This window comes from Acomys minous (genome assembly GCF_964271855.1).
Source record: "Acomys minous genome assembly, chromosome: 13".
In the NCBI taxonomy this organism is placed as follows: Eukaryota; Metazoa; Chordata; class Mammalia; order Rodentia; family Muridae; genus Acomys; species Acomys minous.
In genome coordinates, this window is record NC_140495.1 from 27,010,114 (window position 1) to 27,027,236 (window position 17,123).

General features: G+C 45.9%; 1 protein-coding gene across 1 annotated transcript in view; it reads left to right on the forward strand.

The window, feature by feature from the left end:
* The first annotated feature begins 2,182 nt into the window (after positions 1 to 2,182).
* PLS1 (plastin 1) overlaps positions 2,183 to 17,123 on the forward strand; it is a 92,223-nt gene continuing 77,282 nt past the window's right edge. Inside the window, exon 1 of the mRNA XM_084752373.1 lies at positions 2,183 to 2,301. The gene's annotated coding sequence lies outside the window, so the exon portion shown is untranslated. The remainder of the gene's footprint in view (positions 2,302 to 17,123) is intronic.

The window sequence follows — 17,123 nt, forward strand, 5'->3', positions numbered from 1 at the left end:
CCTACATCACCAGGCCCGCTCACAATTTCATTCCTGTTATGTCCATTTCTAATGATATACTTCGTTATTTCACGTTTGGGAGAAACTTCTGGAAAACACTTGTTTTTTTTTTTTATCATGATTCAACAAGTTGCATCTTGGGGCTAGTCGCTTTTACAAATGACTGAAGACTGATTATTTTACCTTCCTTCAGAGGGAGCGAGTTTCTTTTGCCTTCCCTCCAAACCAAGTGATGTCATGTTTGGGTTCTGCATTTCTTCATGGACAACATTGGTCAATATTTTCACCACATATATACAAATAAATGCATTTGATTATTATTTCTAACTCTTTTGGGCAATGATGGCTAGAAAATGATGCTTATGTATTTAAAGTATCCACTTTAGCTTTGAGATTTGTGTACATCCATGAGGTCATCATCACTATCAATGAAGAGAATGTGCCTACGGGCCCCGAAAGGTTCCCACTGTCTCATTGCTGTCCACTCTTTCTCAACCTCTGGCCCAGGCAATTACTGACTTGGTTTTTGTCCTTATAGGCTTGGCTTCACAGAAATGAAGTGTTACACTGTATATCTCCTCCCTGGTTTCTCCAGCTCAGCATAATAACTCTGAGATTTCTCTACTGTAGGGAACAAATAAAGTCCTGAGTGAATGGGGTTGGCCGTGTCAGGGACCCCAATGCCTCAGCCCTTATGGAGGTGGTGAAGCCTTCCCCAGGTCAGGTGAGGGCAGATGGCAAAGCCTTCCTCTGGACCACTCTTAGGTGTTGATAGTGGGTGCTGAAAATGTCACCATGGCTTTCTGCCCTCCATGTTTGCTGCCTGAGGACTTCTTTCCTGCTGAGACTGCTCCGATGCTCTCCTGACACTCCCTAAGCGGCCTCCTTGTCCAGCTCCCTGAGTAACCCTAACTCCTTGTCCAGCTGCGCACAGTAAACCCGCTCAGCCTCTGGGGTGCTGTGGCTTCTCCATCCTGGAGCCCAGACCATCTAGTCTCAGAGACCGGCTAGCATCTCTGTGTGTCTGTCTTTTCTCCATTCTCTCCCTGTACAGGAGGATGTGGCGATCTACACTGAAGCATTTGAGTAGGTCAATCTTTTTTGGTACCAAGTACCATTCCACTGCCTTGATGTAGCACATTGATTTTCACTCACCCATTGACAGTCAATAGAAAAAAAAAAGAAGGAAAGAAAAAAGAAAAGGCGGCTGCTGCATGAGTGTTCAAGCCTTTGTGCGATGTGTTCATTTCTCTTGGATAAGAGCTAAGAACGAGACGGCTGGTCATGTTGTACTTGTTTAAGTAAATATTTCACAAGTACACAATTCCTCTTGTAGATCTGAGCGCAGACAAAAACGTTAAGTTTATGGGACTTTCTGGGTTCCTGGATTTTCTAGACTCAGAGCTATCCTTATCACCCACCTCTTTGGCTCATTTCCGTATTTATTTACTCACTCAATTCTTTTGGACTTTAAACAATTTCAGGCTCCTCAGGCTGCATTCCTACTGGGCTGATTGCTCTATCAGGTCTGGACTAGGTGCTAAGGGGCACATAGGACCATAGGTCAAAGGTCAGCAAAGGGGGTGGCGCGGTACCCCGCACAGCTGTGGGTTATGTCACCAGAAAAAGTATACAAGAACTCTTGAAGCTGCATTCCATTTGCTTAACTCACATGCTGTCGGAAAAGATCCCTCCTCTGTTTGAGTGTGGGCTTTGTCTATTTATTTTAAATAGGCGTGACTGTTAAAGAAGAATTCTCCGAGAGGGAGAAGAATGAGAGACACTGTTTTTACTTTAATAAATATCTTGTCTTTCAAGCTGTGGTTTTCAAAAGTGGCATGCACACTGGTGCCCCCAGCTTCTTGAGAACACGTAGTAGAAACGCGCAGCATTCGGGACCCTGCTGTGAGAGCTGTTTGAACAAAGCCTCCAGGTGATCCTGATGCCCCCCTTGTGTGAGAATCACCCTGCTAAACTCATTCCCGCGGTGCAGATGGTCGTAATTAGGCTAGGTGAAGTGTGGGCCGCTGGGATGACGCCCCTGCAACGACGGCCCACTCCTCCTAAGCTTCTTCAGCACCTGCAAGCCTCCATTCACCTGAACGCAAAGATCTGAGGGCCTCTCCCCTGGGTGCAGCAACTAAAACCCGGCAAGTGGATTCCAAGCGTGCGGGCGTGGGTGCGGGACGAGCATGCGCAGTGGCGCGAGCGCAGCGACTGGGAGGCGGGCGAGAGGTAGCTGCGGCGGAGCAGACTAGCGGGCGCGGGGGATCCCGGGCTGGAGCTGCCGAACGGCCGCAGGTACGGGGTGCGGGGACGCGCACGCGGGAGAGGGGCGGGAGAGAAGGAGGCAGGAAAGCCAAGCTTGGCTTAGCCGTGCTCGGTGAGTGCTCAGGGTTCCTCGCCCTAGGCGTCTCCTACACCTGCGGACGGACGCACCCCTGCCCAGCGGAGGAGTCTTATGCTCAGGTGTGAAGCCTTGAGTGTAGCTGCTTAGACTGCTGAGCCCAGGAAGCGCACGGTGATACCCTGCATCTAGAAAGGAAGAGAACTAAGTTTTCTGTTTTAAACTTTGCGTGGCTGTTGACGAGGCTTTCTGTTCTACCCTTGTTTCTCTTAAGTTGTGTGACTGCTCCAGTCCGCCTCTGGTGCGTTAGAGGCTCAAATAGGGGCAGAATGAAATTGCATCCGTGTTTGCTGGATTTGGTGCCTTTCCTGGAGCTCTGGGGGCCTCTGGATGCAGCATAAGAAATGTCAGTCTTCAGTGAAAGTCAGCGCCAAGAATTTTGTGCGGTTCAGCAAGCTGCATTTTCAAGTACAGGCTTTACCAAAAAAAAAAAAAAAAAAAAAAAAAAAAGGCAAAACCCAAAACCAAAAACCTATTTCCAACATTATATTATCACCCCCCCCCCCGCAATGGCACCCTCTTCAGTACCCGTATTCAATGGATAATATTGAAAAGAAGGAAATAAACCTCCCTGGTTATTTACATTTTATGGTTTATAGGGACATGTATTTCACCTCAAAGTTGTACCCTATATGGCCAACAGGGAATGAACACTTCTTGAAGGAATGTAAAATCATAACTAGACTTTTGGGATGAATACAGAGATCGATGTTTTGCGCCCACAAAGGTGAGGCAAGGGCGTTTAATCACACCCTCCCCACACCACCTCTTGTAATCAACTCCTCTTTAAACTTAATTCATTAGTGAAATTCTATAGGAAAGTGTTAAATTTGTGATGTGGGAGGCACACAATTGTAGTAAGTTTAGGAAACAGAAAATTGAAGTCAAGGAAGGAAAAAAAACTGTAGAAAGAGACTACGGGGGACCTCTCCCCCCACTTCTTCCCCTGCTTTCCCTGCCACGATGATGAATGTTTTAATGGCAGAAATAATATACAGTTGGTCTAGTTTTGTACTGAGGGACCTTTGAGGTCAGCCGGTTCAAGTGCTTCAGTTTACAAATGAGAAAGCTGAGACCAGGGCGGTTAGATGACTCGTTATGCCCGCCCTAGCCCCTCTGGGGCAAAGCTGGGCCTGGGAACCTGGTTTTCTGATTTCAGGGATCTTTTTACTGGGCCTCTCTGATATTCCTGCTGTAGGGTGGATGAGGAAACTGCCGTCACTTCCAGCTCATCCTGGGCAGTCTGACGGAGGCAGGACGTTAGCAGTTTCTACCTTGCTCCCACCTCATGTACACATTTCACAAAGGCCCATCCTGCAAGCCTCGCTTATAGGTTTGCCCGGCTTGAAGCCAAACCCTGTGCCCTTTCTCACCCTGCTTGTTTGCTTCCCTTTCTTCTTGGTAGTTTCCTTAGATAGCAGTAGCTTTCTTCCCTATCCCACCGTTTTTTCTTTCTTTCTTTCTTTCTTTTTTTTTTTTTTTTATCTTGTTTTGTTTTTGTTTTCCTCTGGAGACAGGGTTTCTCTGTGTAGCCTTGGCTGTCCTGGACTCACTTTGTAGACCAGGCTGGCCTCGAACTCACAGCGATCCACCTGCCTCTGCCTTCCCGTGTGCTGGGAGTGTGCCCAGCATCCTACCATATTTTATGACTTCCGTCTGTGCTGCTGTTCTCCCTTTTTGGGTACAGCTTCCTGAATTATATTTTAGAACATGTTCTTATTTTGTGGCTGGAACGATGTTAGGTGTGTAAACTCTGCAAAGGGTATGACGTAAAGACCCCACCCAGTACTAAGTTCATAACTCTTCTCAGCCTGTTTGTGGGTGGACGGCCACTTAAGGGGATTTGGTGCGCATGTTTTGTGATACAAGAGAGGAAGTTGGAGTGATTTTTGGATCCAGAAATCACAGATTAGTTGGGAGAGCTGCAAACGCAGTGAGAACACAAGAGCAGAGTGTTCTCCAGGACTTGGATTAGCCACAAATGCAGAACAGAGAACTAGGATTAAGAGCTGGCAGGCCAGAGAGAAGGGGCAATGGTTAAAAGTCCCCCCCCCCCCGTCCCCCCCTCCCCCACGCTCCTCCAAAGGATCTTGGTTCAATTCCCAGCACCTACATGGCAGCTCACAACAGTCTGTAACTCCAATTCTAGGGGATCCAATGGCCTCTTTTGACCTCCTCTGGCACCCAGCACAGACCTAGTGCACAGACACATATACAGTTGAAACACTCATACACATAAAATAAATAAATTAAAAAAAAAGATGTAAAAGTGAGGCGTGATGCCCACCTGTAATCCCAGTACCCAGTAGGCTGAGGCACGAGCATCTATGCCAGTTTGAGGCCTGTCTGGTCTACGTAGCGAGTTTCCAACCTGTTTTGAAACAAACAAAAAGAAATTATGTAAAATAAGAATGTGGTAAAAAAAAAAAAAGATTAGGTGTAGAGAAAGCAGGGGTGTTGAAAATTCCTCCTTCAGGATTGAGGTGTTGGTAGTGGGTTTATAATATCGTTTTAAAGTTTCTTTGTTTCTTTCCTGTGTCTTACTTCTCATCCCAGAAGACGAACTCTTTGAAAGACAGTTCTCACACTCCACGCTCACAGGGGATGGAACTGTGCAGATACTCAGCAGTCATTGCGTGGCTAAATAAACCCTCTTTTAGCATGAGGAACACGGGTAGCTGGGATGATAAGCTACATGACAATACTTTGTCTAGGCCATGACTTCACTGTACAAAGGAGGAACTCTTTTTGTCATTAGAAGAAATGAGAGACACAGAATCACTGGCAAATCCAGAATCAAATGGATGGATTGTGAGTTGTGGGGAGGTGGGGGGGGGCGGGGGGGGGAGGGGGGTTGGGTGAGGCCAGGGGGCCTGGGAGTCTGTACATGTGGAAGTTGAAAACAGCCTAGAAGGGTCATTGCTAGCGTAGTGTACTTAAGGTGGAAGAAAAGCAGATCAGCCCAGAGTCTTTGGACAGTGGGCTGCTCTAGGCTTAGAGTGGTCTACCGTGCCAGAACCATGCTCTCAGACAGAGTCGTCCTGAAGACCGGTCCTTTTGCCTCAGCAACATGGGCACAGGGTGAGAGAGAATAAGGACAAAGTGTGGTCAGACTGTCCCCAAGAAAAACAAGACAGAAGGCAGCGATTCTAAACCTAAATTCTAGTTCAAGAAGTGTTTGGAATACACTTGCTGGACTTGCGAGGGATGTTGCAAATGGCTACTTTGCACATCAAAATGACAGTCTTTTTGTTGAACTACACACAACACCGAGGAAACTGTTGGAGGGCACGCACATTCTTGCCCTCGCAGTTTATGGTATGATGGGCCATCCATTTTTGACAGGTAGTGGTAGCTGTTCTCACAGAAAATGGGGCAAGGAGGGCTTCTGGTGTCAATAGCAGGTGAGTGAACCTCTAGTCAGGAGAGGTTATCAGGCTAAGGAGATGGGCCAGTCAGCATGCACGCAGCTCAAGGTTTGATCCCAGCACCCCATAAACTAGGTGTGGGGCTCTGGTCCTGTAATCCCAGCACTCAGGAAGTAGAGGCAGAAGGATCACCTCTACTTTGAGTTTGGTCAGCCTTGTTGGAAAGGTTACCGTGGGGGAGGGGGTGGTCGGGGAAGAGAAGCACTTTAATGTTTTTCTTTTTCCCCCCCTCAAGACAGGGTTTCTCTGTGTAGCAGCTCTGGCTATCCTGGACTCACTTTTGCAGACTAGGCTGGTCTCAGACTCACAGAAATCTGCCTGCCTCTGCCTCTGGAGTACTGGGATTAAAGACTTGTGCCACCACTGCCCAGCTAAAAAGCTTTTTATTTTTATTATTTTTTATTTTTGGTTTTTCGAGACAGGGTTTCTCTGTGTAGCCTTGACTGTCCTGGACTCACTTTGTAGTCCAGGCTGGCCTCGAACTCACAGCGATCCACCTGCCTCTGCCTCCCAAGTGCTGGGATTAAAGGCGTGCGCCACCACGCCCAGCTTAGCTTTTTAATTTTTAAAGATACCATATTAGACAAATGATAAATCATTCACCATATTTGAATTGATGTGCCATATATTTAAACATGCCCAAATAGTAAATATAATTTTACATGGTAAGTTAGACTTTACCATGGCCTTGTGTAAGATGACTATATTATGTCGCTTTCTTAAGATGATAGTAAGACTATATTTATATTTAGTTTTCCAGTATTTTCTAAACACCCGACAAAATGAACATTTACAGAGCATCTTATGCAGTTATTACCCTCATCTTTCATATGAAAAAAACTGAAACTTAGAGAGATAAAAAGTATGTGTGAGGTCACACAGTCAGCGTGTGACTGAGCTGAGATTTGACCCTAGCACTGCCTGACTTCATTCTGAGAGCTCAAATAATCACATCTCTTTATCTGTGCATACTCTAACAGGTGCTTAGAATGGCCAAAGGCCGTGACTTTCAATATTCTATGAGCAGGGCTTTAATTTGAGAAAGCAAACAATAGTAATGGGATTTTCTGTTATTTGTTTTCTATTCTACCTAGTCTTTTTTTTTTTTTTAAACTTTTGCTTTGAAGCATTCCTAGACACAAGAGTAAGCATTGCATCGTTTTGTTTTTTTCTGGATGGAACATTAAAAGAATTGCTGATCAGCCATGGCTCTCTTTTTGGCAGAGCTGTGTGAAGGCAGAGTGAGGGTAGAAATCCATGCAGTGCCTCCGAAGTTGCAGGAAAAAGATGCATCTGTGTGAGAACATAGCAACGTTGGAGGACCAGTGTGTAAGGACTCCCCCCCCCCCACCCCCCGCCCTGGTGGAATCCTTTTCTTGAAGCTTCTGGATTGTGTATGGGTCTTACTTTCAAGCCTAAGGATTGTGTTCATAAACCCTTAGGGAGAACCCATATGTGAAGAGCAGTTCCTTGTACCCCCAAAATTGAAGAGGCTGGAGAAATGGCTCAGAGGTTAAGAGCACTGGCTGCCCTTCCACAGGACCCTGGTTCCATTCCTAGCACCCACATGGCTGCTCACGACTACCTGTAACCCCACTTGCAGGGAACCTAATACCCTCTTCCGTCCTCCTCTAGCACCAGGCATACAACATAAGAGGTGCAGGTAAAGCACCTATACACATTGAAAAGAAAAGAGAAGGGAGGGAGGGAGGGAGGGAGGGGGGGAGGGAGGGAGGGAGAACAAATTATTGGAGACTGCTGAGTGCTGAAATGAGTTTGCAGTAGTTGGGTATAGAAAGCTCCGGGAAGGTAAAAAAAAAAAAAAATAATAATAATTTATAGCCAGGCGTGGTGGCACACGCCTATAATCCCAGCAGGAGGCAGAGAAAGGGGGATCTCTGTGAGTTCGAGGCCAGCGTAGTCTACAGCGAATCCAGGACAACCAAGGCTACACAAAGAAACCCTGTCTAGAAAAACTGGGGGGTGGGGGTGGGCTGAGAGTAATTTATAGCCCTTGTGTGAGGCCCATGATCAGACCACATGTGATCTGCTAAGTTGCTTGTGTGATACGTGTTCTCTTCCTCCGGATGAGCCAGCAGCCTCTCCTGAGAACCTGGAAATGGAAGGCACATTGGAATTCCGCAGATTTGTCTAGCCATATCCAGGGCACTTGAGCTGGGTGTGAAGAAGGCCTGGGGGCACCTGGCCTCTACCTATTCTTGTTTTAACATCCAACGCCTTGTCATGTCAGATGGCTTGGAATTAACATTTTACTGTGGGTCATGATGAAAGAGAAAGAGGCCTTTGTGCTACACCCCGTGTTTATTGGTTATAAAATGATTATATAAGTCAGCGAGGGGACCTTTGCTACTGTATAAGTTCACATGGGATGTAAGGCTGTGTCAACTTTGATCATGCTGTTCCTAGCCCGCACTCCTGTGTCTGGAGGAGCCTGTTCACTGGGTATGCGTGGCTTCTGTAAAAGCAAGATTTTTAAAAATAATATATCCTATTATTTTCTATTTTATTCTTTTCATTACAAGTTGTGTCTTAATGACACTGTGGGCACAGAGTGAGGCGTTAGATGGGTAAGATGTTCTTTTTCCCCCCCTTCAGGCATCCAGTTTATCAGAACATATTTTGAAGCTATCTAGAGAGAAGGACTACAAGAAGATCTCGATAGTAACTCATCATATAGGCATGTTTTCTTTTAAAAGATCCAGTCTGGGGCCGCCGAGATGGCTCAGTAGTTAAAAGGTGCTTGCAGCTAAGCCTTAGTACCTGAGTTTGAAACCACAGGGTAGAAGGAGAGAGTGACTTCTGTAAGTTGAGCTCTTACCTACACACATACACACGCGTTTTAAAAAGAAGAAGAAGAAAGACATCCAGTCTGATCATGAAGAAAGCACGAGAAAAAAAAACCATGTTTTTTGATATTAGAGTAGATAGATGATTTAGCTATGTAGAGGAAAGTGTGTGTGTTGAGTATGGGGACTCCTTTATGAAACAAAGCAAAAGTTTGGAGCTGTGTTTAATTAAACATATTGGAGGAAACCAGTTTTATTATGTTATTAAGAAACAAAACCTTAAGTTATTGAAAGAAACAGATCTAGGAAATAACTTCTTTCTTTTCTTTTTTTTTTAAAGCAAAAAATTATAGATCCTGGGGATATGGCTTGCTTTATCCTGGTAGAGAGCTTGCTTTGCTTTCACAAAGCCCTGGGTTCGATTCTCATCAGTATATAAACTGGGTTTGGTGGTGCTGGCCTGAAAACTTAGCACTGAGAAGATAAACACTAAAGGATCAGAACCCTAGGGTCATCCTTGGCTACACAGCATGTCTAATTCAAAGAAGCTAGCCTGAGCTATTACATAAGACTTTGTTTCAAAAACAGTAACAGCACTACAAAAACAGTCAGGGACAGTACAAAAGGCCCTTCAATCTTTTAGAACCAAGAAGTAAAAGATTTTAGGAGCAAGCCCAAATAGAAGCTGGCTTAGATGTAAGTTTACAGCATCACTGTTAGTGATTCTTGTACCAATATCTTTTCATCTGACCCCCACATCTCTACTTAACATGCTTTTGGGCCACTTTGTACTCTGCAGGTAAGTCAGCGTGCACAGACCCCACCAGTAAGGGCCAGAGTGGAAGCCTTGCAGAGTTCTGCACTTTGAATGCCCTAGAAGGTACAGACAGCATTCATATGCTGTTCCCATAGTTGAAACAGATTAAATAAGTATTCAAGGGGAAGAAAAGCAAGTTCAGAGCTGACTCATTTCTGCTGAGTGACCAATAACATGAGTAGGCTTTTTGTATGTGTTTCCCCTTGTCTTCGTAAATGCTATCTCTTATAGGTATAGTGATGCCCTTTTCCCCCATTTTCTGTCCTTGACAATAAATATATACTTACTGTGTACTGTTTATAGATGAAAATCAATGCAAATAGGGTTTTGAGGTTTGATACATGAGTCTTCTGCGTGCCTTAATGCTGCTCATCAATAATTTGGTGGAAAGACAATATCGTTAGTATATAATTGAACCCGTAGCCTGATATCAAGGTAGTGTTTATAACCTTTGTGAACGAACCAGAAATTCTCAGGTTCTGGCACTCTTCCACTAGACAGCTCGCTCAGATTTTATTTTATTTTTTAATCTTGCAAAGGCTCTGTTTCCTACTTCTAAATCTACCTCAGGTTTAGTTTACTGTGATACCCCTTAGGTCCAGGGAATATTTTTTTAAGAGTGGCTCAGTTCTTACAGAGTTTTAAGTATTATTAGGTCAGTGAGGTGCCAGCCGTGAAAAGCAGCTCCTAAAATCCCAGTGGTGTGTTTTAGCAGTGGTTGTCATGCCAAGGAAACAATTTTCTTCATTCCCATCCCTTCATGTGTGTGTGTGTTTGTGTGTGTGTGTGTCTGTGTTGTTTTGTTTTGTTTTATTAGAGATTAAAATCTCATATAGTTCAGGCTGGCCTCAAAATTGCGATAAAGTTGAGGCTGGTCTTGAACTCCTGTCCCTTCAGTCCTCCTTCAGCCTTAGCTTCCAGAGTGTTGTGTGGCTCAGGCTGAGCCCTTCTCTTTCTTCTCTCTTTTCTCTTTAAGACCTAGATGGCTTCACACTAACAGAGATCCAAGAGTGTGTGCCACCACCACCACCCCCCCTTTCTTCTTTTTAGTTAATGCATTGTACTATGGCATTTCTATACACAGGTGTCGTTGGAATCAATCTATGTATATTACTATTCATTTTGTGTGTATGTGTTCTTGTGCCACAGGGTGTGAATGACGGTCATGTTGTTCTTTGCTTCCACCATGTGCGACCTCGGGGGTCAAACTCAGGTCTTTCAGGCTTGGCAAGAAGTTCCTTTACCTGATGAGCCATCTTACCTCACAGGCCTCCTTATCTTATTCTTAAAGAGCCATTTAAATCCAAGATCAGTATCAGTGGGAAACGTCTGAAAAATCTCTCACTGTTTAATGGTCCATCAAAGTGAGCCTTAAGGCAGTTCAGATTTTGAATATGGAAAAAATCAATTGGCCTGTGCAATAGAAGTCACAGTCTGTGGTTCTTTCTGACCCCAGGAGAAGGGAAACCTTCAGTACTTAACAGTGACTGTGAAAGAAGCTAAAAGGAGATTTCGAAGAAAGCGTTTGTGTGTGTGTGTGTGTGTATATATATATATATATATATATTTTTTTTTTTAACATGTGAATTTGCTGCTTTCCTTTGGTAAGTGGCTAATATTTTGAGAATGGCCTGCCTACCTGAGGTCACCTTACTTGGAAATGGCAGAGATCAAATTCCTAATATGTTTTCTAATTTTACATTTGAGAAAAGCACTGGTGTTTAACACGCAGAGAATGGTGATAGCCACATGCATATGGAGGGATCCTGTCTAGAAGCTTCAGCCCCACATCACTGAGCCTAGTGCTTTTCCGGGTGCTACGTGTCCTTTTCTGACCAGAGGAAGATCATTTCTGTATGGAATTTATATTCGATATTTACAGATTCTAAAATGTGCTCGGTGCTTGGCCTCAGCGGTGGAGGCTCCTTCCATGATCCCCTCTGTTGTCAAGGGTGCCTTCAGTAACTGCCTCCTCAGTTCTGAATCTCCCGTGACAATGACATGTATTAGTCTCTGGTGTGGAGACAGGGGTTGGTTGCATCTCACTAAGGGAGAGGGCTGCATGTATGGCTGTGAGTGACCTATGGTGCTTACGAGATTGCTCAGTGGAGGGAGTATACACAGGGACTGTGTTAGTTGCTGTTCTATTGCTGTAAAGAGACACCATGACCAAGGCAACTTATAGGATGAAGCGTTTAATTGTGGGCGTGCTTACATTTCAGAGGATGAGTCCATGATCATCATAGTGGGGGAGCATGGTGGCGGGAGGCAGGCAGGCACAGTGCTGGAGCAGTAGCTGAGAGCTTATATCCCGGTCCATAGGCAGGAGGCAGAGAGAGAGAGAAACTGGGAGCTTACATCCCGGTCCATAGGCAGGAGGCAGAGAGAGAGAGAAACTGGGAGCTTACATCCCGGTCCATAGGCAGGAGGCAGAGAGAGAGAGAAACTGGGCCTGGCGTGGGCTTTTAAAACCTCAAAGCCCGTCCCCAGCAACACACTTCCTCCCCCAAAGCTAAAGGCTACACCTCTTAATCCTTCCCCAACAGTTCCACCAGCTGAGAAGCAAACAGCAAGCCTGTTGGAGCCATTGTCATTTAAGCCACCACAAGGACTATCACCTGTGACATAGTTGTACACCAGGAGGAACAGCCACCAGGAAGAACAAGGGAAGGAAGCGAACTCTGATAGGGAACAGGTAACTCTGGCCAGGACGTTAAGGAAATCTTCAAAGTGGAAGTGCTCTGAAAAAGTGTAAGGCCAGTTAAATTAAAAAAAAAAAAAAAAAAAAAAAAAAAAAGAACAGAGAAAAGGCTCTTGGTGAAGGGATAATGAAGACGGGAAGTGAACTGGTCAAGAGGCTTAGGGCAAGGACCTGGAACAGAGTGGTTCCTCGGAATATCCCTAGCCCCTAGGGGCCGGGACTACCTAAAAAAGATTGGCTCCTAGTTCCTGGTTATCTTGCCTCCTGAGTGAGCTCCTTCACCGTGAAGCTGTACCTAAGGGTTTGACTCAGACTCCAGTCCAGAGACTAATCTCATATTGTGAATTTGTGCAAAGCAGAACAAGGAAAGGACAGCGCTGCTCCTCGACACAGTGGAGGAGAAGGTTCGTCGTAGGTAGAAGGCTGTGTCTAGTCAGAGGCAGAGCCATCTGGGAGAGTCCAGAGCGGACACGAGCAGATTGAGCCAGGCCGTGGGAGGAGGAGGGGATGGGACAGGGGAGAGCCAGACCAAGAGGCTAGGAAGGTAAAGGGGCAAGTAACGAAAATGGCTGGACTATATAGGGAAGGGCTGCAGCAGAGAGGAGCCCAGCCCAGTATCTGGGCTGGAGAAGCTTAGGGTAGGAGTGGGGTATGCCAGCCATATCCTGTACCAGGTGAGGACTGAGGGATGCTGGGAGAACCTGGGGGCCAGGTCCACTTTGATATGTTAAAAAGGCACTCAGCCATTTTGTCCCGATTTTAAGACCTAACAGTGAACAGCTTTGGAACCAGATCTCTGTATTTTCACGGTGGAAATGGGTTATATGTAGTCTCTAATTTCGGCCCCTCTCCTAGTGGTTTTAGGGTACCCACTCTGAAGAGAAAGTGTTCCAGGAGCCTTATAGGCCATTGAGGAAGGAGCCCTTTCTAAAGGAATCTACCTCTGGTTCAGGGTGGGGATGTGATGTTCTGATCTGCTGTAAAGGTTAGAACGCAAATACTGTTCTCTCCTCACTTAAGAGTTAATCCTAGCTGCACATCCTTTAATCCCAGCACTCTGGGCACAGAGGCAAGAGGAATCTCTCAGAGTTCGAGGCCAGCCTGGTTGACACATTAAGTTCCAGGCCAGCGGAGTTTATCCAGCAGGGCCTGTCAATCACCTGGCCAAGAGGCCACCCCTAAGGCAAAGCAGTCTTCTAAGCAGTTGGGAGGAATAAGTATTCCCTTAATGAAGTAATAATACTTTTCCTCCCCAGGAACCTCACCCTCCCTGTGGTCAGGTACAGATCCACTGCCCTGTAGCTCTGTTAGTCTGTCTGCATTTTGAAATCATACTTAATGGGTAGCAACAGAGTTTACTTATGAAATAGGAGAGAATATTGATTTGAAATAGTTTGAACTAGAAGGGGAAAGGGGAGGAAGTTTCAGGTTACTCACCCCTCTCTGCTTGTGCTCATCCTAATTCCCTTGGTCTTGTTTCCTGTCTCCTCCTGTCAGATGCCAGGCAAAGCCTAAGTGCATTCCTTGGGCACTTTGGGCTTTCTCTGAATCTACTCCCCTTTAGTCACGTGGCTACGAATGGATATTGCTCCCTCTCTTTCCCCTCTTCGTTTCCCTCCTCAAGGCAGTGACGAATATTTGTAGTTGCCCTGCTCTGTTGTTTTTCTCTCAAACTATTAAGAAAATGGTCTTTGAGCATCCTACAGAGTCTGCTTTTAAAAATTTTTCAAGATTTATTATTTTTCATTTCTAGTTATGTGTATGTACCCATGTATGTGGATGCGTGTGTGTGTGTGTGAGTGTGAGTGTGTGAGTGTGTGAGTGAACTTTACTGCTGAGCCATTTCTCCAGCCTGAGTCTGCTTTTAAATTCATTTACTAACAATATTAAGAACCCGAAGAGGGCCTGGGTGGTGGTGGTGTACACCTTTAATCCCAGCACTTGGGAGGCAGAGGCAGGCGGGTCGCTGTGAGTTCGAGGCCAGCCTGGTCTACAGAGTGAGTTCCAGGACAGCTACACAGAGAAACCCTGTCTTGAAAAACAGAACAGAACCCAAACAGGGAAGCGGAGCTTCAGGTGACAGCATTAGCAGAGGCTTGAAGACAAGAAGAGGTGGCCCTTTCCTGGGAAATACTGCAGGTATTCCAATGTGTTCTAGAATGTAAACAAACATGAGAGCCAGCTACAGAGCTTGTTAAAAACAAAGCCACACAAACAAACAAACAACCCACCCACTTGTCTGTGCCTTCACTCTGGCGGTTCTGATTTTTACAAGTGTTTTTGATTTGTCTTGACATCTCATTCTTGTAGATGGATGTATCTCGGTCATAACCAAAGGATTTACATATCAACAGCTTCCCAGATGCTGCTGCTGGGGCTGACCGGAGGCCAGGGAAACTCACTTTGTTTCTGCTCAGCTTTTGTTGGCAGGTGTCCCATGCTTCTGGCCTCTCTCCAGCAGCCTGGGGTCCTCAGTGCAACTTGAGATTCGTCTTCAGTTTCACCCAGTGGCCTCTCGCAGAGGGCTTCCTCATAGAGACCTTAGGCCTGCCGCACCTTGGTTAGCCTCGGTAGCTCTTTGGATCCATGGAACAAGGTTTTGTGACTCTCCATCCACGGCAGAGCGGAGCCTGGCTGCTTGGCAAGGCTGTTGCAGCAGCTTCTGTGCGCCGAGCCTGGGGAACACTTCCCTAGACAGCTGCTTTTGAGGAGCAGGGAATCAATTCTGTAGACCCTTCCAGCTCAGCTCTCTCGCGCTCGCGCTCTCTCTCTCTCTCTCTCTCTCTCTCTCTCTCTCTCTCTCTCTCTCTCTCTCCTAATGAATTCGTGTTCCTGAAGTTCAGAATCTTTGATCTGTGAGGCCTTGCCCTTTCCTGTTTTCCCAGTGTAGAGAGAAGGGTCTCCAAATGGTCACAACTGTGTTTCTAGAACATGCCATGGGGATAATTTTAGAATTTTTGAGCTCTTTTTCTCCATAAACTTAACTTAAACTTTTTCTCCATACATTTTCTCCATACTTTTTCTCCATATATATTATATCCTTTTGCCAGACCTGTCTCTTTGCACTGGAGATCCAGGTAAAAGCTTTGAATAATGATGCTATCACCAACAGAATGTTATCCAGGCTTATGGTTTTGTTTTTTTTTTCCTTTGAAGAGAAGCTGCACCTGCCTGCGAATGACAGCTCAGGACAGGAAGCTGTCTGTAGTCACTGATCAGCTGATTAAAATCTCAGGACTGTGGAGAGATTGGAATGTCGCTGGTCCATAGGCTAATTACTTTATCTTGGGCTATAAGTTCTGGCATCCAGAACAGCCATTACCTGTTTGTTCCTCTGAGTCGGAACCAGCATCTTGTTACAATAGGAAAAAAAAAACTCATTTAGAATCTATTACAGACTTAGCAGGCAAGTAACTTCTACAGCCTAAAATCTAGGAACGCCATCAGATAGCACCTTGAGCCTATAGAAAAGTTCATCTTGTTGTTCCTGCCTCTCTGATGTACCCAGCAGTGTGTTTTAAGCTTGCCTTGATTTATGACTTCCCATGTTGTATAAAACAGTAAAAACTTTGGGAAATTGCCTCCACGTTGGAATGTGGAATGTGGAGCAACCTAAACCTGTGTTCCTGGGACACGGGCATTCAAAATAGCTCCAGAATTAGCTATCTCTTACTTCAGGAGGAGAGCTGTGGCTTTTTTTTTTTTTCATCAACACCCAACGTTCATGAGTCCAAACCTTTGAAACTGAGCCTCGCTTGGGTTCTTGGGCCGTGGAAAGGATGCAGCAGACCCATTTCCAGCTGTAATGAGGACGGCTTCTGTCGCTCTGTGAGGGTCCTTATTCTCTTCTGAGCCATAGTTACACCAGGAAAACAGTAGAGGAGGGGCTGTTCATGTTTGTAGTGCCACGAGTTGAACCCAGCTTATTGCATGCTAAGCAAAAGCTGTACCACTGAGCTCTACCCTCCCTAAGGAGAAGGCATTTGATGCAGACGTTAAAGGATGGGTAGGTGCTCGTCATCTGGAGAAGGGCTGGCCGGGGCAGCGGATTCATTTGTTTTCTGTTGCTTTAATAAGACACCCCCAATGTGGACACTTGATAAGAAAAAGGTGGTTTATTTACCTCACAGTGTTATAGGCTCGCTGTTCCTCCCAGCCCTGTCAGATTAGGCAGCCTCTGATGGCAGCCTCTTAGACTTTGTAAGAACGTATGAGAGTTCTGTGCAGAAGGGCCTGATGTGGGATTGCCTCTCTTGGTAAGAGCCCACTCTTGAGAAAACTGGTTGGCTGTTTGAGACCAGCATTTATTCTATTCTGGGAGCAGTGGCCTCAGACGAAGCTCCATGCCTTAAATGTCCGAACCACAAAATAGCCCCATTGGAGACCAAGCTTCCAGCCTGTGGCCCTTTGGGCAATACACTCAAACTGCATTATTTATTTATTTATTTACTTACTTACTTATTCACTTTACATCCTGGTCATGGACCCGTCCCTCCTCCCGTCCCAGTCTGACCCTCCCTCCCTGTTTCTCCTATACCTCTTCCCCTACTCCTCAGAGAAGGGGAGCCCCAGCATAGCAAGTCGAATCAGGACTGAGCTCATCCTCTTCATTTGTGGTCTGGCAAGACAGCCCTGCCAAGGGAAAGTGATCAAAGAGCAGGTAGCAGAGTTCATGTTAGAGTCAGCCCCTGACTCTAGGGGACCAACATGAGGACCGAGCCGCCCATCAGTTACATCTGTGTCGGGGGCTTAGGTCCAGTCCACGTATGGTCATTTGTTGGAACTTCAGCCTCCATAGTGCCCCTTGGGCCCTGGGTACTTAGCTCTATTGGCCTTTTTTTGTGGAGCTCCTGTCCCTTCTTAGCCTTTCTCTCCTTCCCCCTACTCGTCCACTCTCCCACAGGACTCCCTGTGTTCCACCCAATTTATGGCTGCAGGTCTCTGTATCTGTTTCCATCAGCTG